Source organism: Callithrix jacchus, chromosome 12 (assembly GCF_049354715.1).
Source record: "Callithrix jacchus isolate 240 chromosome 12, calJac240_pri, whole genome shotgun sequence".
NCBI classification, from domain to species: Eukaryota; Metazoa; Chordata; class Mammalia; order Primates; family Cebidae; genus Callithrix; species Callithrix jacchus.
This window is the reverse complement of record NC_133513.1, coordinates 45,175,457-45,196,499: the sequence shown is the minus strand read 5'-3', so window position 1 is coordinate 45,196,499 and position 21,043 is coordinate 45,175,457. Positions and strand designations below refer to the sequence as shown.

At 39.8% G+C, this 21,043-nt stretch overlaps 1 long non-coding RNA gene across 5 annotated transcripts in view; it reads left to right on the top strand.

The window, feature by feature from the left end:
- The window catches only part of LOC128929284 (uncharacterized), a 272,915-nt gene extending 258,839 nt beyond the window's left edge, over window positions 1–14,076 (top strand). For all 5 annotated transcript variants that reach the window (XR_013524384.1, XR_013524382.1, XR_013524379.1 and 2 more), the window contains 4 exons: window positions 29–153; window positions 1,286–1,383; window positions 5,011–5,060; window positions 5,888–14,076. This is a non-coding gene — a long non-coding RNA (uncharacterized LOC128929284). The remainder of the gene's footprint in view (window positions 1–28; window positions 154–1,285; window positions 1,384–5,010; window positions 5,061–5,887) is intronic.
- The last annotated feature ends 6,967 nt before the right edge of the window (window positions 14,077–21,043 follow it).

The window sequence follows — 21,043 nt, the reverse complement described above, 5'->3', positions numbered from 1 at the left end:
AGGACCAAATTGCTTTCATCTTCTTTAGGTTATCTAGTGACTCCTGGAGCAACAGGTGGAACAGAGTCTTCAAAGTATTTATGAAACAATAAAAATAAGACTTTTGAGAAAGAAGAGATAACTTCATTTGCACATTATTTCCTCAAGAGAGTGGTGAGTGTGATGGTTTTGAAACAGGGCTGCATGTTCTTTGACAATCTTCCTATAGAGGTCTGTAAATGACCCATCCTCTTGAATCTGGATGGGTTTGTGAGTCCGTCAACCAAAAGATCTTGGCAGAAGAGATGCTGTGCAACTTCTGAGGGTAGGTTATAAAGGCCATGAGCTTCTGTAACATTTTCCGGACTACTCGCCCTTGGAATCCCAAGTTACTGTGTAATAAAGCTAACTACTCTTAGGCTGCTGTAATGGATAGGTCCCAAGTAGGTGCTCTGAACCAAACTTCTAGACCTGTGAGTGAATGAGACTTTCAGATGAGACCACTTGAATCAACTCCGCCATTCAAGTTTTCACATCTGGGGCTGCAGTCATTGTGGAGTGGATATAATCCATCCCTGCTCTACCTGATCCACATTTTTGACCCATGGAATATGAGGTCATAAAAAAATGGTTGTTGTTTTCTGCCACTAAACTTTAGGGTGGCTTGTAGTTCAGTGGTAGATGATTAGAATGGTGGGTAAAACTAGAATTTGCACAATAGTGGTAGCTACACATTGAACACTTCTTGATCTATGTTTATAGAACTTGGCAAAGCAGAGTATTTCTAGTTACTAGGGGTGGGAGTTGTAAAAGAAAATAAAACTTCAGGACCCTCTAAATTTATTATGCCCTGGGGGGCATAAATCTAAATTTATTATTAGGGGGAAGTTAAGCCCTGGAGACTCAGTCACATAGTATGTCTGTAATTCTTCTTAGATTATAGCTAAATATTTTTTCCCTGTTATTCTCTTTCTGTAAATGACTAGGAGAGACCAGAGACCAGACCTCTTCCCCTTGCAATCACTGATCTTTGTTATAGATTACCTGCTACCTTTATTGTCCTGAACCTAAGTCAGACAATATGGCACAAAATACCTCATGACTGTTACGTCTTCAGTGTGGAAAGTTAGATATACCTTTCTTCCAAAAAAGACCCCTCGACTATATTAAATCATTGTAACTATTAAACCTTGCAGAGAAAGATGTCAAAATTCTGTCATGGTTCTCTAAACTTTGTCTATATAAATAATTACAAACTTTTACACTTCAGGACACTGACTTCCTTTCTCTGGAATCTGTTTTCTAGGTGGCCATCCTCAAAGGTCGCACTTGAATAAGAACAGATTCTGACCTTTTTGATTACTTTAAGTTGACAGGATGGAGTAAATAATGCTGCAATCACGAGTAAGTATGCCTCCTTGGAGACAACCATGTGCCATTTAGGAGCACTATCCCCAGGAAATTAGCAGGTGGGGGACTAGTGACATACAGTAAGTGGCTGGTTCGTTCTAGGATCATGTACCTATTAACATTCACGGCCTCACTGAAGATCATCAATCTGTCCAGTTCTCACTGTGTTCCTTTTAGCAGGGATAGTTGGTGTATTAATCAATGCCCATTAAGGAAAAACAGAAGACCACATTTAATAAAAGGGTTTAAACTAGTTAGATTGTAATAATTATGATTATTACAAGAGTGCTGCGTAACATATTTCTGTCCAGCCCCTGTATTTGATGGTTTAATGCAAAAGCATTCATTTATCCCGTGACCATAGGGATACAAAAGAGTAGTGAGGACACTGGAGCTGCACTAGAGCTTGGGGGAGGGGCTCCGAAGCTCCATTGCTTGAGTTATGATGGGGCTGTCATGCTGCTGCTGATGGTGGGGCACCTGTGTCAGTGCTCTAGCCACTAAGGGGAAGCTGGGCAGCTGCTGAGGCACTACCGACAGTGGTTGGAACTGAGAGTGCCAAGAGATTCTAAAGGTTGGGCCTAGGACCGTCTGCTCTAGTCACCAGATCTGTGGGCGGAGGAGTCCCTTCTTCCCACTACCAATCTTCTAATCTCCTGCCAGTGCCTCCCATTGGTCAAAACTAAAAGAAAGACAGTTGCAAGGGATTCTGGGAAGTGTAGTTTGGAGGACTCTGAGCTTTACAATCACCAAGCACAGGAGGGATGGTCTCAGAGCTGAGAAACACTGGATAAGTAACTAGCATCATTGGGAGTCTTAATCCTTGAAATCCTCAAGAAAACCCTCCAGAATACCGTCCACAAATCACAATAAGTTAGGGCTCTTTTTGGTTGAAAGAAAATCCAAACCCAAGTTAACTTAAGCAAAAAATAAATTTTCAGCCTCTGTAACTGAAAAGTCCCAATATAGCTAGGTTTGGGTAAAGGATTAAATGATTTCACCAGGACCTGGTCTTTCTCCATCTCTCACTCTGCTTTTCTTTTCTTTTTTTCTACTTTTAGGCATGATCTCTTAATATGGAAGCAAGATTTTTTGCAGCAGATTTAAAACTTCACAGTTACAAAAATAACAGAAATAGGGATACTTCCTCTCTATTTCAACTATTCCACCCCACCTCCCTGAGGCATCTATTATTGGTTCTGATATTTCATGTGCTAAACTGTGCTAGGTTCAGCACTAAATAAAGCTTGGGTTCAAAGATTGGTAGTAATATCACCGTGGACTAAATTCAAGTGTACTTTACCTTGCTTTATGTCCAAAGTATCAAGTAAGTCATGCAAAAATCATACATATAGATGAGACAAGGAAGCACAGGTGTGAATGAGGTTCCCCATTGTCTTTCCTGTTTTACTCAGTCTTAGGAACCTGTATGGAGGCAATGTTTCCTGGGTCAAAGGATCACATGCCTTTTACTCACTTGGCCTCTTTAACATCCAGAAAAATATTTCTGGTATGATCCAAGGGAATTATTATGTTGACTAGCAACGAGTGACTAAAGCATACCCTCTGGACCTCAAGATTTTTGCTATGCTAGCCTTGAGGAGACAGCCTCCCCTTTTCTGCACTAAATAGTAGTGCCCAGGGAGTTTCTATTTATATCCACATAAAGTATTTTCATGGCCAGGCCCAGTTATGGGTTATCACACCCTCTGCATGTATTATGTCATAGAGACTTTGATGTCCTCATTGTATGGATCAGGGTCATATGCCCATCTTTGGGTCTAAGATGAGATCAGCTCAATCCAGTATATGTTCAAAGGCAAGGGGGAAGGGTAACTTCACAAAAGAAAATACTGGGGAAGGGGTGAGGGTACTATTGTAAGAAGAAGAGAAACTGGGTACTAGGGAGACAGAAGCAAAATCAGTCTCCTAGTGGTTTCTTCTTATTCTGGGTGCAGGACACTCTGAGTCTAGGTCCCTACCTGTGTTCAGCAACCTGGGTTCTGGGAAAGGACAAGTCTTCAATATTCTCTCCAATTCTTGATGTTTCCCAGAACCCAGCTTATCCATTCTTTCCCAGTTGCCATATACTCACTGATGACTGTTGTCAACACACCCCGAAACGCCATGTCTGCAAGCTTGGCTATTGTTCCCCCATACTTGGCAGCTGTCTCCTCTTCTCCAGCATCTGCTGCCTTAGCAGTGCTATTCTGAGTATGAAGAGGCTTTTCCAGGTTGGTTTCCTCTCTAGCAGGGTTCTGAGTTCTTTCCAACTTCTGTGTTTTCCAAGATGCAATCCATTCTGTTTCTCTGCAGTTGGGGAGTTTCCACTAGCCAAGAATTTCTTCTTGTTATATCATCCCTTCCAAATGTTTTCTCTACAACCACTGTAATGAACTGACAGATGGGTGTCTGATCTTCAGGAGATATAATGAAGATTTATTTTCTAAACTGTTAGGACAAAACAAGGTTATCATACCAAAAAGCTAACATACTGCCAAATCGCACACAGTTCAACCAAAAATATCAATTTCATTGGATATGACTTTTCCCTCCAAATCATGTTGACAATATAGATATGCTTGCACATACAGAGCTTATACCATCATGTCGATTACCTTGCTGATAAACATTCATTTTTGGGAAAACTGGAACTTTCGTTGGTTCCATAAATCTTATTATATTTAGAATAACATTTTAAAAACATTGACTCTGATTGGGTAATAACTGTGTTCATTTGATTCTCCTGTGTCCTTGAGAAAAAAACGATCCGGGTGCCTCATTTGGGCAGCCTGAAGAAAAATACTCACATGTACGGGACTATCAGGTCCATATTATACTTAACTATAAATAATGGGCTTCTGGGATTGAACTATTACTGTAGCTCAGATTTAAATAGGCAAATAAATCTGCCTTGAGAAATTTTTAATTCCTGGAATCATAGGCAATATGTTATACTTGTGAATAACTAACCACTAAGCCTGTTTCTTGACTTTCTAAGGGGCCTTATTCTCTGGCTTCTGTAGCAGCTTCCTCCCTCCTTATTCCTTTATTAAAGGGTCATTGCCTAGGAGTTTGCTCAGAGGTTAAATCCAGCTGTATTTCTCAATTTTTTTTTTAACAGTAATAAGCAAAAACCACAAAATAATTAGCACAAAATAATTGACCTCTATGTCTGAAATCAGCACAGAGGCTGAAATTCCACTGCTAGTTGGCCAAAAATTTATGTTAAATGTTCTGGTGGATGAATTGGCTCTACACCCAGAGTGAACAGCACAAGCAAACCTTAAAAAAACAAAATGTACTAAACCACCAACTGACATTATGGAAATAAGACCCTTGCTGGCCAAAAACCGCAGTGTATCAATTAGCAGGATTTTAGTAGTTGGCAGAGGGAACTCTGGTTCTGGAAACAGAATGCTACATGTTTTATGTAGTCATATAATATTTCCCTTGTATTCAAAGATGGTACACAACACCTGCAGTGTGTATTGAGGAAGCTCGGATTACTGTGTTAATGTTTGCATCAACTGACTTTGCCCTTCTATCCATTAAATCTGGTGAATGAAATGACTAATTGAATTACCTAATGGATTGGTCCCTTTGCTTTTCTCTCCACAGCTCTCCATGGAAATCTCAAGGACACCACATTTTCTCCCATCTTTTGGAAGGTGAGGTGGCAGGAATCTTCATTGCTTGATTCTTTCGAATGTGACTTTAGAGAATGGTTGAATGATCTTTGGTGTGTGGTCATCACAGCAGATGTGAGTAACAGCTGTTGAATTTGTCAGTTGAATCTGTCAGTTCTTCCAGAGTTCAGAGGTTGTATGGATGAAGTGCGCATTAGCCAGACTCATAGGGTCCTACCTTGCTGGAATACTAAAGGTAACATATGTTTGTATCAGACAGTCAAGAATTGAAATGTTGGCATTGCCATTTATTAGCATATTAACTTTGGGAAAGGCCTTATTCTTTATGAATTTTAGTTGCCTCATTTGGAAAATGGAGAGATTGCCTACTTAATATAATTATTGTGAGAATGGGGAATAATAGGTTAAACACAAATCTCTGCTTGGCATGCATTAGGTACCACTAAATAGTTTATTCACTTACATTAATGGTAAACCTGGCAGGGCATCAGTTTGCTAAAGCAGGTAAAATTATATCCTAGAAAGGTGTTTTGTGCTTACAAATTCAGGATAAGATTTCTGGATGCCCTTTAAGGATAATCTGTTCGTTTGTTTTGTTTGCTAAATCCATTAATTTCACCCTTGACCACTTTGAAATCAGGCAGATCTTACATTCTCTATAGTCTCTGGAAAGTTACTGGATTTTTTCGAGCCTCAGTTTCTCTGCAGTAGAATGGACCCAGTAGTCCTGCTTTTCTGGTGTTGCTGTGAAGATGAAATAAGATGACATTCATAAAACACCTTGTAGAGTATCTGCACCTTTGTGGAATAAATGTGATAATTAATTCCCTTCTCTTTTAAATTTTAAGGATGACCTTTTCTGATATTTGCTCCAAACTCTGAGTGAGACCCTATGTAGGTCCCACAGGTATGTAAGCACTGTTTCTCCTAAGTGACTGGGCCACTGTCCTTGCACAGACCTGCCCATCTTCCCTTGCTGTGTTTCAGTAAAGACAAATAAGACTGAAGGTAAAGTGTAGGATGTTTTACCACCCAATTAGCATTTTTAGCTCACGCTCTCCTCTTTGCCTTGGTTTTGATAAAAGTCCCAGAATTTTATTAACTTTGGTGTATCAGTTGTTGGCATTCAGTCAGTGCATTTACAAATTTGCAAACCAGCTTAGCTTACCCTGTTGTATTAGTTTTCCCTTGCTGCTGTAATAGAATGCAACAGGTTTAGCTGCTGATATAACACAAACTTAGTGCCTTACAGTTCTGTAGGTCAGAAGTCTGACACTGGTATTCCTGAGCTAAATAAAGGTGTCCATGGGGCTGCATTTGCTTTGGGATGCTCCAAGAAAGTGTCATTTCCTCGCTCTTTTGGTTCTGGGCAGAAATCCATTCTTAGCTGTTGCAGCCCTGGGTCCCTGTGTTCTTGCTGGCTGTAAGCCACCAGCAGTCCCCAGGTTCTACAGGCTACTGTGGTCTTTGGCTCAGGATCTGCTTCCTCTTTCTTCAAAGTCAGCACATTCTTCTCACATTGCTCAGACTCACCCTGCTTCTTTCCTGTCTTTCACTTTTAAGGAATTGTAATATTATATCTGACCCACCCAGATAATCCAGAATAATATACCCATCTCAAGGTATTAATCAGTTATGCAAAGTCACTTTTGCATGTAAGGTAATATACTCAGATTCCTGGATTTAGGATGTAGATATATTTTGGGGTCGTAAATCTGCTTACCACACTTCTAAACAGACTTGGACAAGTAAAGAAAGCAAACTGAAGTCTCTGAGATATTTTGATTTTACTATATGTGCTTTGAATATTCCTGGGAAAAAAAAAACTGCAGCAAATAAAGAGGCTGTAGCATGAAACAGATCAAGATATTTAAAAGGCAGAAGAAAAAAAGAGCAGACTTTCTAGTACCTAGTTACAGGTCCTGCTAACTACAGTTTAAATTATCCTTTAAGGAATTTTTGACAGGTTGGTAAATTACAACCTACACAACCTTAATTAATTTTGTCATATCTCCAATTCACTCAGGTTGCCTGAGTTTTTTTCCTTCCATGTTTTTCTAGTGGCTCTGAGTTTAGTTGTTCTCTCAAGAAAATTGAGGTAAAACAGAAAGAACAGCTGTTTTTTTTTAAATTTTATTTTTCTTCATGCTGTGCTTTTTGGCTGAATTCATAAGGCACAGAAAGATGAAGTATACTGTGTTAAACTACAGTAATAACATGAAGCAATAATGTGGGACAATACCATGGAATTATAAGCGACAGAATAATATGGACCTATAGGTCCTATAGGTTAAATAGCTCTTGGCATTAAAACTCTAGAAATCACTCTTGTGGGCATTTTGTTAGGTGAAAGTGAGTCTAAGAAAAACTGGGATGGTGCAGGCTGGGAGACCACATGAGACAGACTGGGAGAGGGTAACACTAGGTAAGGGTTCCTCCATGCCAGCTGCACAGTGAGACAACTTAGGGGGCTTTATGAAAATATGATGCCTGGATCTCAACCTCAGAGACTCTGATTTAATTGGTCTGGAGGATTTTTTAAATAGCTCCCCAGGTAATTCTAATATGTAGTCAGGATTGAGAGTCATTGGATCAAATTAACCTCCATTATACTAGTGACAGTTCTGAAAATCCCTGTGTCCAGGGACCCAAACAGAGGGTTTTCAAGTGCAGGGATAGAGCAGAAGAGTCAAGTGAGACTGAGGTTCCAAGATGCAAAAACCTTAGGCTGAACCCGTCTGTATTTCTGGCATTCCTACTGTCTTGCCTGTCTAGTGAGATAGAGACTGGGTCTCAGGACTCAGGCCAAAAGATTAAAATTGATTTCTACTTCGAAGGAGCCTAGGTCCTGGAGCACCTTGTATTCATTTCCAGAAGAAAGAAACGCCTTCTCCCTGCAGTTGAGGCTCCTACGGGTGTGCCATTATGGGAATAAGTGTAAAGGGGTAGACTGATTGTAAATACCATGGTTAAGATAGTCCTCTAAGCTCCTGGCTTTTTCCATCTCAGGGATCCTGTTTGGCTTCTTCGATGCCAGAAGCCTTTCTGCTCAAGAGCCATGCTGCCCCTCCAGGGTTTGAGGCTCTTTCAACCCTGCTGCTGGCCAAGTGATCCCTCTACTGGTATTATTTCTTCTTGTCCTGCTTGTGAGAGCCGAGCCCTGCTCCCAGATTTGAAGAGACTTTGGTGTTTGTATACATGACTTAGGCATGTGATTATCACTGATCACACGTTGCAGGTATCCGCTGGAGCAGGCCGTGCTCCTGGAACAGGTTTACAAACCTTAATGAGAATCTCAAAAGCAAGCATCTTTTATATAACAGCCCTTCAATTATAACTTTCCTACTTTGTTACTTCAGGTGATTTTAATCTATCTTCCTCACTAGCACAAGTTCTAGTGGGCCTGAGACCAGAAAAGACAATGTGGCATCCTGCATCCAACCGTATTCCTTTTAGAAACCACGCCCAGACTGAGTGGGTACATTGCTGTTCTAATACTTTTACTCTTCTGTAGTTTACACAGAAGGAGATAATCTTTGAGATGGCAACTTTGTCATTCCCCTCAGTGTGTCCAACAACTCACATCTCACAGCTGTAATAGTCAGAGGCAAATTCCACTATGGAGTAAGGAAACAGTCTTCTAAACGTGCATTGCATGTAGGGAGATACAGACATAACAAGTAATGAATGTTATATTCCCAGGAGCAGAGTCTGAGAGAACACAGGTAGTAGTAAATCCTGAGATTACAACATTTCCATGTAATTCATCAGCTTCTGAGAATCTCTTAAGTGACATTTATTGGTAGCAAGCTTTGTAGAACAGAATGATATGCTGGCTAGCCAAGGTAATTGCACTTCCAGGGTGAGTGGATTCCTGAATCCCTATTTAGATATAGGGCTAGAACGAGATTGAGGAGTTTGTTTTCTCTACTAAGTGAATTCCTTTCTCCAAGTCCCAGAACCTTGTACAATGAGTAATAAAAACCACAATTCCAGAAATTGTAGTTGGACATTACTTTGATAATTATAACATTTGAATACTAGCCTTTATTCACAACACTTCATTTTTAGGCACTATGCTTCCCAGAATGCATCAGCAACATCAATTTCCTTCACCCCACAATTTTGCATCAATATTTTTTTAAATTTGCATTTTTTACCCATATGTTAAAAATACCTGTCTGGATGAAGAAAAATTAGATCCATGTTCAGCCTATTTTATGAAGCACCATTTTCTGTAAAAAGGGTTGGATTGTTTCCCAGTTTTCTTGTTGGACTCATGTCTCTGAATCAAGAAACAAATGGTGAAGAAGGCACTCATTTTTTTTCCCCATATAGTTTTGAAGTTGGTCTGTTTTTCATAAAGTTAAAGTGGGGTTTTCCTTTGATAGAAGCCTTGGTAGGATTTTCTCAAGTCAGTTTTCTCTACATCAAAATTAGAATCTATTATTCCCAGAGTCTAGCATTGGTCTATGTGACTTTATTTAGATTGCGGTATTTTCATGTTTTCCTCATGCTCTCATCTATATTTTAGTGAGAGATTGAAAGAGGCTGAAGTGGGAGCTGCTGCAAGTCATCATTTTATACCAGAAGTCTTCAGGTTGTTTATTATTCCTCCTTGTTTTAAACCACCTGTTTCAAATGTTTTCGCTCCTCTCTTTCACCTGCTTTGCTGGAGAGAAAGCATGCCTGACTTTGGCACGGTGGAAATAGCATAATTTTTGCAGTTTATGTGAAATGCGATTATTAGTGATTAAATGTTTCTATGCTTAGGAAGGTAGTAAAGGTAGAGTGAGATCCTCTCAAAAACAAGACAAAATGAAGGATTGTCAGGGTCATTCTTCACCAGTAAGGATTATGTAGTGCATTCTCCATCATCTAGGGCTGTTCTGATAACTGTAATGATACTGAAGAATGACGTGTCTTTATCTGCCCCCCAAATGTCAAAAGAGTCCCGTGAAGAGATGGGGTTTGGCAAAGCAGGTATCATTCAGGTTTTTCCCCTCAATGCTCAGATGCCCATGTAAGGTGGGGAAAGGCTATCACAGCAGTGTGGGTAGAAGGTGAAGAGAAGATCGGAAATAGACAGTGAAAATGGGGAAAAGGACACTGGGTGGTGGAGAGAGGAGTGAGAGCTAGGTGTGGGGAGGAGCTTGTATTCATGGAAAATGAGTGGGAGGACTAGAAGGGACCTCAGGATAGAGAGAGGGATGGTGTGAGGATGGAGGGGGAGCCTGGAGAGAAGGAGACTCATGAATAGAACTGACCACAAGAAGCTTCATAAATTAAAGACATAATCAATATACAGGCAACATGGGGATATAAAAAGGGATTCATGGCTTGAAAGATCAAAGGAAAATTTAATTACACTGTGACTGATAAAATATGATGAAAAGTAGTTCTCTGGCTGCTTCCTGATGCTGTTCCTTGTTTGGAAGTTCTGAGGATAAACCAGGCTTCTAGAGGAGGGAGTCAGTCCTTTGACACTGGAGGCTGTCCAAGCAGAGCCAGGCAGCTATTGGGCCAGGACATCCTAAGAATACTGAATTGATCATCCCTTTGCAGCATGTTATCTAATAAACTCATGAGACCTTACAGATCAATCCCACACACTGGGGAATTTGTCTTTAGGGACATTTGTTCAAATCTCTGCAGTCTGTCTGGACCAATGTAGAGCTGCTTTAGCTAATTCATGTACTACCTTCTCATTCCAACCTGATATCCATAAAAGATCAGGTTTATCCTGCCTTCATAGGACACCTCTTTCTGTGGCTTAAAAATATCCCAGTTGAAGACTCCCATCTAGGGTCCAAGGTAAGTTCTCCACTCCTTAAGCCACTTGCCCTTGTGCAGCAAGAGATGGATAGCATGAACACCAGATGCTGTCCACAGTGAGTCCAGGCTTACATTATGCCACCATCCATGCCTTTACCCTCACCTTGCCCCATCCTACCAATCAGTAAGGTTTACAACACAGCAGGCCATGGAAGAATTCTGCCTTTGCTTTCTAAAACAAAATAAGTCTGGAGAGAAACTCAGAGTCGTATTTCACTGTAGTCTCTTCCTAAATTAATTATAGGCAGCTATAATTCATCATACTTTCAATTAACAATTAATTATGTACAAGAGAGACAAATATTTTATTGAGACCAAGAAACAACATGTATCATTTGTAGTGTGGGATTTTCTCCTCAAACAGTAGGGAAAGGATTTAGGGGCTCCAGATTGTGTGAACCGACTTTACTCTGGAAAATAACAATCAGAATCACAACCTGGAGTCAGAAAGACTCTGGGTTTGGTGCCAGGAGGATTTAGCACTTAGGCATGTTCCATTCATTCTCCAGGAGGAAGGTCCTGGAGCCAAGTGGTGTGTATGGATCCGAGCAGGGACCTCAGGATGCAGAGCCCCTCCAACAGCTAACACAGGGTAATGTAAAGGTTCTGATGTCAGAAGAAGGAGTCAGTGAAAGGAGGCAGAAGCAAGGCGCTCCCTTGCTGCACACAGATGCTCCGTCTTTGCTAAGAGCACAGTGTGATCACAGAGAGATGCTCAGAATAGTATGAGAAAGTATCCTGTTCCAAGTATGGCCAACAAATATTGTCTTTTCTTGAGTGGCCTTTGTGAGGAAGATGAGGAGGTGTCTGTCCCCAACATGGGCACAACAGTATGGCAGTGAGGTCTGAGCACTAAGAATTTCTCTACTGAGAAATAGATGTTAATCGCCTGCTCGAAATTTATTCCCCCTTTTCTCCTTCTTGTTAGAGCTCCACATTTCCCAACCTCGTAAGACTGACCCATCCCGGTTTTAGGAGCAGATTCCAGGCACTTTGAGCCAATTAGCATATCCACCTTGGGGGCCCTTCATTGCATTCAGGCAACTTAAAAGGAGTTAAGGAACTTTTGGGAAAGTTGGAACATAGATTTTCCTTTCCTCTGCTGTGCTTAAATAGTGGAGAATATTACTATTGCTACCACATGACTGCTGCTGTTGCTGCTGTTACTATTATTACTACAAACACAACACTAACACTTGTAGGGCTCTTACTTTATGAAGGATACGGTTCCAAGTGTTTTATGTGTATTTCCTCACTTAAACTTACAACAACCCCATGGAATAGATGGCATCATCATCCCCATTTTAAAGAAGAGAGAATTAAATCTAGAGGAGTTTTATGTACTTGATCAAGGCCACATGGCTACTAAGCAGTGGGGCTAGGATGCAAATCTAGATATAACCTTTCCACTATGGGAAGCTTGTAACTGCTGAAGACATAAAATGAATTAGTAAGCTTCTGAGAGGCTACTGTGAGGACTTGAGGAAGAAATGGGTCCAGAGGAAGCAGAGGTAATACCTTATGAATCCAGTACTGAATTCTTCCTGGAGCCAGAAATAGCCAAGTCTGCCCTTTTAAGTTATGTGAATCAATAGATTTCCTCTATTGTTTAAGCCATTTTGAGGTGGGCTTTCTCTCTCTTTCAGTTAAAAACAAACAAACAAACAACAAATGTACTATTTGATACCGGGAAATGAAAGTTGAAAGTGACAGACAGTGACACGTAGTTGTCTGCACTGATGTGTAGACAAGGAGAATGAGAGAAAATCTTCAATTTCATATAGTGAGATTAGCACCCCTTTTTATGATATTATGCACTAACTTGTTGAATTCACTCAGGCTGGTTTTGACATTCATACCACTCATCTTTTAATGTCGTAGCATTAGGGGTCCCAGAAAACATTACGGTGTTGAATTTGGCTACTTCTCAAAGCCTTTACTAAGGCTTGTTTCAGTTGTCTAATGATATGTAACAAGCTACTCCAAAACTCAGTGGCTTAAAACATGTGTTTATTTTGATTTTTCATGATTCTGTGGTTCTTTGGGCTCACTGTAGTGGTTCTTGCTTGGGGTCTGTGATTTTGCTGGGTTGTGAGAACTCAGCTGGGTTGTACATCCAGACAGCTCATTCACAGGGCTGGAAGCTGATGCTGGTTGTTTTCTGGGAGCTCTGTTAGGCTGATGACTGGAGTGTCTTCCCATGACATAACCAAAGCACAACAGCAGAGTTTTAAGAAAGAGTATTCCAGCATTTCAAGAGGCCCAAGTGTAAGCTGGAAGACTGCTTATAACTCAGTGCTGGAGGACCACACCGGGCAAGAATACCAGGAGGTATGACTTATTGAAAAATCAGTTTGGATACCAGCTTCATGACAGTGTCTGGCTTTGGAGACCTGCTTTTTCTCAGTCCTACAAAAAAAAAAAAAAAAAAAAGAAGTTTACTCTGTATTTGGCCTGAGGAGGAACAGAGAGACCCCAGGCAGGAAGAACTAACAGAGACTCTTTCAGTATGATGCCTGCAGTACAAATCAACTGGGTGTGAAATAACCCACCACCTTGTAACAATGAAAGAGCTGACCTCAAGTTACAGACAGGCCAGACTTGACATAGGAAAGAGGACAGTATTGGCATGCAGGATGATCCTGATTGCCTCCTCTACAACCACAAAAATACAACTCCATACAGGTCTTTTAAAACTGCCTCCAATTCTGCATTCTCTGCCTGGCACACTGAAGATACCCTGCAACACTGCTTTCTGTCAAGCAGGAAATGTGAGGTACCTTCCCTTCCTTGGCTTGAGCTTCAAACTTTGCTGAGGCAGAGTGTGAAGTGGAACATGAGTATTATGATGGAGAGGGATGAACGAAGAGCCAACATCTAACACCAAGAGCCAAATTGCCCCAGACCCATCTCAGCTGAAGGATATTTGTCAAGCTCTCTGGCTGAGACTGCTGCTTCATGGACTGGCTGGAAGCAAATAGACCAGAATTCCATAGAGCCTTAAAAACAGGTTTCCTGACAAAGAAACTCAAGTTTAGCTAAACTTGTTCTGTGATTGTTCTATCCCAGATGAACATAGAGAGATATTGTTATTTTAACTCGCATTTCCTTTTTTTCCTAGTGAGGTCAAATATCGTCACATGTTTATTGATTGTTTAACTTTTATATGCTATAAATTTCTTTATATCGTTTATTTAACAAATTATAGATATTACTCCCTTATCATGTATCTGTGTTGTAAATATTTTCCAAACATTTTATCTATTGATTTTACTAATGTTATAACATTCCACTAAAATATTTAGTAATTTTTTAAGTATTTAGTAATCTAAATACTAAATTTTAAAGTATTTAGTAACATTTTAAAAAATATAAGACAATTGGACTCTTGCCTCTGTTTTAATAATATCCCTAATACCTTCTGGCCACCTTCCCCTTGCTCAGTCTGGAAGTTCCTAAAGGGCTTTTGATCAGTGAGAAGATCCCAGTTCCACCTCAAGTCTGAGGAGCTACTCAGAAAATACTAGTGGAAATGAGGAAAGAAAGAAAAACACGAAAGAGGATTTTGGCTTGAGCCATATGTGGACCAGTATGGTAACTGAGAAGCAGTTATTTTTTGCTTGTATCTGGGCTTTTGATAAATAAAGGGAAAATTCAAAAGGGTAACTGTGACACAAGGCAGGACAGCAGGCCTCGTTGTGTGTAATCTGGTAAGTGCAGCTTATCAGAGGCAAAGCACAGAGGGTTAGTGCTTGGGCCTTTGAGAAAGATCTTGGCTGAAAGGATCCCAGTGCATGACTCCACTTCCTTCCTGGTCCCTTCACTGCCTTCCTCTTTGTTCTTTCCTCTTAGCCTCTCATTTCACTTCATTCTTTTCTCTCCTTTCCTCTTCTTCCTTTTCTCATTTCCTAATGTTTTTGCTTTATCTTCTGTTACTTCCTTGACTCCAGGCCTCATGGGCATTAGATTCAGGGATGACCTGAGGACCTTGGTACTGCCCAGGACAGAGCTCAGCTCTTGTTTGGTCTCCCAAGGCCCCCAGCTCCTTCTGCAGGCAGAAATTCCCCTTTATATTGGCAGATTTGAGGACAAGAAGTTAGTGGACAACACTGAGGTCTTCTTCTTCCGAGGCAGATACTCCAATAAAAAGCCAGAGCTTCCCCCAGAAAACACAGTTCTAATACCACCACCTCCCTCTGTGTACAATAAAGCTCCTAAAACCTTTGTAGGTAGGGAATACTAGGAGAATCTGTTGTTTGAATATGGGATCTTTGACCCCAGTTCTGACAGAGAGCTCCTAAGATCTTTGCAGTTTCCTGAATGATAGGATTATTTGGCACAGAGCTTCTAAATCCCTTGGAATTTCCTGCATGACAAGAGCATCTTTTGTTGTAAAGAGGCAATACTTGGTGGACTCCCGGAGAGCCTCAGCATAGGGGCTGGTTGCCAACAGAACCAACCATGTGATTAGAGAATTGGAAATTTCAATCCCAGTTCTTGACTTCCAAGAAGGAGAGAGGTACTGAAGGTTGAGTTGATTAACAATGGCCAATAATGTCATCAATTATGCCCATGTAATGAAGCCTCCATAAAAGCCCAAAAGGATGAGGTTCAGAGAGGTTTGGAAGGGCTGAACACGTGGCAATGCCTCCTAAAGGGTGGCACACCCAGATAGGGTGTGGAAGCTCTGTCCTCTACCCTATGCCTTGCCCTTTGCTTCTCTTCCATCTGGCTGTTCATCTGTATTGTTTATAATGTCTTTTATAATAAATGAGTAAACATAAGTAATGTGTTTCCCTGAGTGCTGTGAGCTGATCTAGCAAATTACTCAAACCTGAGGAAGGTGTCATGGAACCCCCCCTAATTCATAGCCAGTTGATTAGAAGTTCTGGAGATCCAGATCTGAGATTGACGTCTGAAATGAGGGCAATATTTGGGACTGAGTTCTTAACCTGTGGGGTCTGACTCTATCTTTAGGTAGAAAGTGTCAGAACTGAATTGAATTATAGCATACCTGACTGGTGTCCAACTGGGGTATTACTTGGTGTTTGGAGAAAAAAAACACACACATTTTGGTGACCAGAAGTAAGTGACTTGAATTGAATATTGTGTGATGTGTGATAGTAGAAAAAAAAATTTTTTAATACATATTTTACACTTTAGCCATATAAGGAAATTTATAATCATACTGTCAATGTGTTTATCATTTATTAAGCTCTTATTTTGATAGGTACTGAAGAACATAACGAGTATTGTCTTTGGGCAAAACACAAGGCCCAAAATATAGTGAGAGAAAGATGCGTCCAAAAATACCTCATGGTGGAATATTACTAGTGTACAAATAGAAGCATGAAGGACTATGGGAACAGAAGTAAGAAGAGATTAACAATAACAAAGGAAAAAATACTATTACATGTAATAGTAGAAATAATATTACTAGAGTCAGGATTTACTGAGTGCTTATCATGTGCCATGCATTGTGCTAAGCACTTTAAATGCATTCTCTTAATTTTCATGACCAACGTGTGTGATTTAAGTGCTTTTATTTTATTTTATTTTATTTTTTGAGACAGAGTTTTGCTCTGTCACCCAGGCTGGAGTGCAGTAGCACCATCTCGGCTCACTGCAACCTCTGCCTCTCAGGTTCAAGCGATTCTCCTGCCTCAGCCTCCCAAGTAGCTGGGATTACAAGTGCCTGCCATCATGCCCAGCTAATTTTTGTATTTTTAGTAGAGATGGGGTTTCACCATGTTGGCCAGGCCAGTCTCAAACTCGTGACCTCAGATGATCTGCCTGCCTCAGCCTCCCAAAGTGCGGGGATTACAGGAATGAGCCATCGTGCCCAGCCCTAAGTGCTTTTGTTTTCCTTTGTGTTTCTTCATGTTTCATATCATCAAGGCAAACATAACAAAAATCAAAACACCTTGAGGTGGAGTGAGTTTCTCAACACAAACAGGAAGGAAATGTCCAAGCAAGAATCCACACCCGAGTACCTTAAACTAAACTCTGTTCCCTGAGTTGTTTCCTCAAGAACGCAGCATTTGAGCTGCACTAAAGGGAGGAGAGTGTTTGTAAATGTAGATTTAGCACCACAGGGAAATGCAAAAGCTGATGTAAACAGCTTGAAGACAGAGAATACAGAATGAGTTCCACTGTTGCCCTCCCAGGAATCATAATGACCCCTAAAGCTACAAGAAAGGAACAGTTTTTGTGCTAGCCTAGGAACAGAAAGATAAATCAATGGAATGGAAGGGAGTCCAGAGACTCCTAGATACATGAGATGTCAGCAAAGCTGTCCTCACAGGGTTAAGAATAATTCAGGACAGAAATATAATTAAGTATTCATCAGGCTACACTTTGGCCCACTTCCTTTAAACAGAAAGTCCCTTAGGACCAGACACTGACCATCTGCATTACTGTTGTTCCAGTAGATAGATTTCTGTTGTTAGAATTGTAAGGCTTTTCTTTAGGAATTAATTTGCAATCCTATTGTTCATATAGATAAGATTTCTGACATCAGAATCATAAAGCTTTCATTAAGAATTGCTTAAGACATTTCTCAGATCCTGAAGTCCAGTGGAACAGTTGACACCAACCAGTTTGAAGACGCCCATAGAGAAACTGAATCAGCATTAGAATATTTTCTCATCTCTCCGTCTTATGACACTACCCTGCCTTCTTTGACCAATAAATGATCCCCACATTTGGGCCCACTTTAAACCCCTGAAAAACTCTAGCCCCAAACTACTTAAGGAGATGAAGTTGAGGTTTCCTCCAGTCTCCTCATTCAGTGGCCCTACAATGAAACCTTTTTCTCTGTTGCAACCCAGTGAGTGTCTCAGTGTATTGACTTGCTGTGTGCATTGATCAATGAAGCTATTAAGGTTACATTAATTTGGGAAAAGATGGCATTTAAAATAGGTAGCTAAATAAACTATTTTAAAATAAATGACATTAGACATTTTTGGAAGGTCAAAATAAAGGCCTAATTCAACCTCACAGATTATTTACGTATAAAGAATAAAAGGACTAAATAAAAAATAGCCAATAATAAAAAAACTATTAAAATACTTCAACAGTTTGGTGGTAGGCAAGGTATTCTTAATATAAGCACAGAATTCAAAAGCTGTAAGAAAAAAACATAGGCAGATCTGAATATATATGATTTGAACCACTGAAGGGCAAAAATTATTAAAAGCAAAGTTAAATATTTAAAAGAAAATGTTTGCCATCAAAATGCTAGACATAGGATTAATAACCCTAATATACAATGTGCTTTTACAAATCAGTACAAAACAGACATCAACAAAAATAAAAGATAAAAGATGAACCGGTTATTCAAGCAAAAGAAATACAAATAGCTAATGTACTTTTTTTTTTTCAAAGTCAAATTTAGCAGTGATAGAGAAAATGCAAGTTCAAACAACAGTCTGAGACCGTGGATTTCCTATCATATGGGCAATATTAAAAGCAAAAGCAAATGGTTTGACTGTACCAGGGATGGTGGGAGTGTGAAGAAGACAGTACCAGAAAAGAGATGCACAGTTTGGCATATCATTATCTTCTCAGCACCCACTTTGTTCGGGAAACGACTCTCTTCTGCATTAAGCCCCTTGGTGGTCGTCATCTTACAGGACCTTGTCCATTTCAAAAGTCAAGAACATTCAAAGGGGAAGACTGTTTCCTTTTAAGTTTTTTTTTTAATTAAAATTTTTATTTTGAGATAATGATAGATTCACAAGCAGTTGTGAGAAATACAGAGACAGTCCCTGGATGCTTCACGCAGCTTCTTCCAATTTCTTCCATCTTGCAACATTAGAGTACAATGTCACAATCAGGATAACTGACACTGATATAGTGAAGATACGAGCATTTCCATCACAAGTATTCCTCCTGTTCTTTTACAGCCATACTCACTTCCCTCCCACTCCCCCCACTCACCGCCTCCTTAATCCCTGGTCATCACTAATACGTTCTCCATTTCTATAATTGTGTTGTTTCAAGAAGATTCCGTAAGTGGAACCATAAAGTATGTGCCCTTTTGGGACTAGCTTTCTTTTCGCCTAGCATAAATCTCTGAACATTCGTCCAGGTTCTTGTGTATATCAATGGTGCATTCCTTTAACACTTCACCCTCTGAAGAAATCAATTGTTTCCAGGTTTTGGCCATTATGCATAAAGATTTCATAAACACTCATGTTCAGGATTTTGCGTGATTGTAAGTTTTCATTCCACCGGAAAAAAAATGTCCGAGTGTTATTGCCGAGTCGTTCAGTAGTCACATCTTTAGTTTTTTGTTTTTGTTTTTATAATTGCCAAACCTTGTTCCACAGTGGGTGTACCATTTACATTCCCATCACAAAAGGTCCAGTTTCTCTGCATCCTTGCCAGTAGTTGGTGTTGTTACTGTTCTTCTTCATTTTTTTTTGAGATGGAGTTTCATTCTTGTTGCCCAGGCTGGAGTACAGTGGCATAATCTTGCCTCATTGCAACCGCTGCCTCCCAGGTTCAAGTGATTCTTCTGCCTCAGCCTCCCGAGCAGCTCGTTTTACAGGCATATACCATCATGTCTGGCTAATTTTGTATTTTTAGTAGAGATAGGGTTTTTCCACGTTGGTCAGGCTGGTCTCGAATTTCCGACCTCGGGTAATCCGCTTGCCTCAGCCTCCCAAAGTTCTGGGATTACAGGTGTGAGCCACCACGCCTGGCATCACTGTCCTTTATTTTAGCCATTATAGTATGCAATGATATTTTGCAGTGATTTTAACCTTCATTTCTCTAATGGCTAATTATGTTGGACATCTTTTCATGTGCTATCTGACTTGTGAATTGTATTAACATTGTTTAGCATTCCATTTTTATTTATTGTGATTTTGAGTAAACCTCTTGAATAGCTTTCTTAGTGACTACTCTCCATATTACCTTATGTACTTAACATCACAGTCTGCTTGTTTCATCCTTTCCCCAATGAGATCTAGAAATTTTACCTACCTTTGTGTCTTTTTATTTGCCTCTGTTTAGAATATAATTGTCTTAAATTTTATGCCATGTGTGTATATTTAGAACCACATTAGAAAGCATAATAATTTTTCTTCCACTGTCAAGCATAATTTAGAAAACTCAAGGGGGAAGGAAAGTTTATTTTATTTATCCATATCTTTTGTTTCTCGTGTTCTGTCTTTGTTGATTTTTCAATATTCTTTCTTTTATCACTTCTCTTGCTTAAAGAACTTTGTTTAGTCATTCTTTTGGGTAGGTCGGCTGGTAACAAATTCTCCTAGTTTTCCTTCTTGTGAGAATGTTCTTATTTCCCCTTCATTTCAGTAGGATATTTTCAATGTTTGCAGGAATCTGGCTTAATTGTTGTTGTTTTTTGTTCTGCACTTGAAAAATGTTCTGCCACTTCTGTCTGACCTGCATGTTTTCTGATAATAAATCCATTGTGCTCAAATTATTTTCCCCTCATAGATAAGATATTTGATCTCCTGCTGTTTTAAAGATTTTTTCCCCCCTTGTCTTTAGTTTTAAACCATTTGGTATAATTTATCTTGGTGTGGATTTTTTGTTTATCCTATTTGCTCAGCTGCTTAAGTCTGTAAATTTATGTCTTTCGTCAAATTTAAGAATTTTTCAGCCATTATATTTTCAAGTTCTTTTTCGGCCCTGCCCTCTTTCTCTCTTCTTCTGGGACTATTATCACATGAAAGTTAGATATTTTGTTACAGTCCCACGGGTCTCTTAGGCGATGTTCCCCCTCCTACCGACTTTTTTCCCTATTGTCCAGATTGGGTAATTTCTAGTGTTTTATACATTTCATTCATTCCTTCATCTGTCCCTTCCATTCTGCTCTTCAGACCATCCGTTAAGTTTTTTAATTTTAGTTATTATATTTTTCTGTTTTAAAATTTCGACTTGACAATTCTTTATATATCTTCTCTGTACTTGCTGATACTCTCTGGCTTTTTGTTTTTTCAAGTTTTTTCATAATTGCCCATGGAAGCACTTTTATGATGGCTGTTTTACAGCCTTTGTCAGGTAATTCTAATACCTCTGCCATCTTGGTGTTGGCATCTGTTGATTGCCTGTATCTATTCAAGTGGAATTTTTCTGGCTCTTGGTAATTTTTTATTAGGAACTGGATATTTGGAATAATAGGTTATAAGATGCTA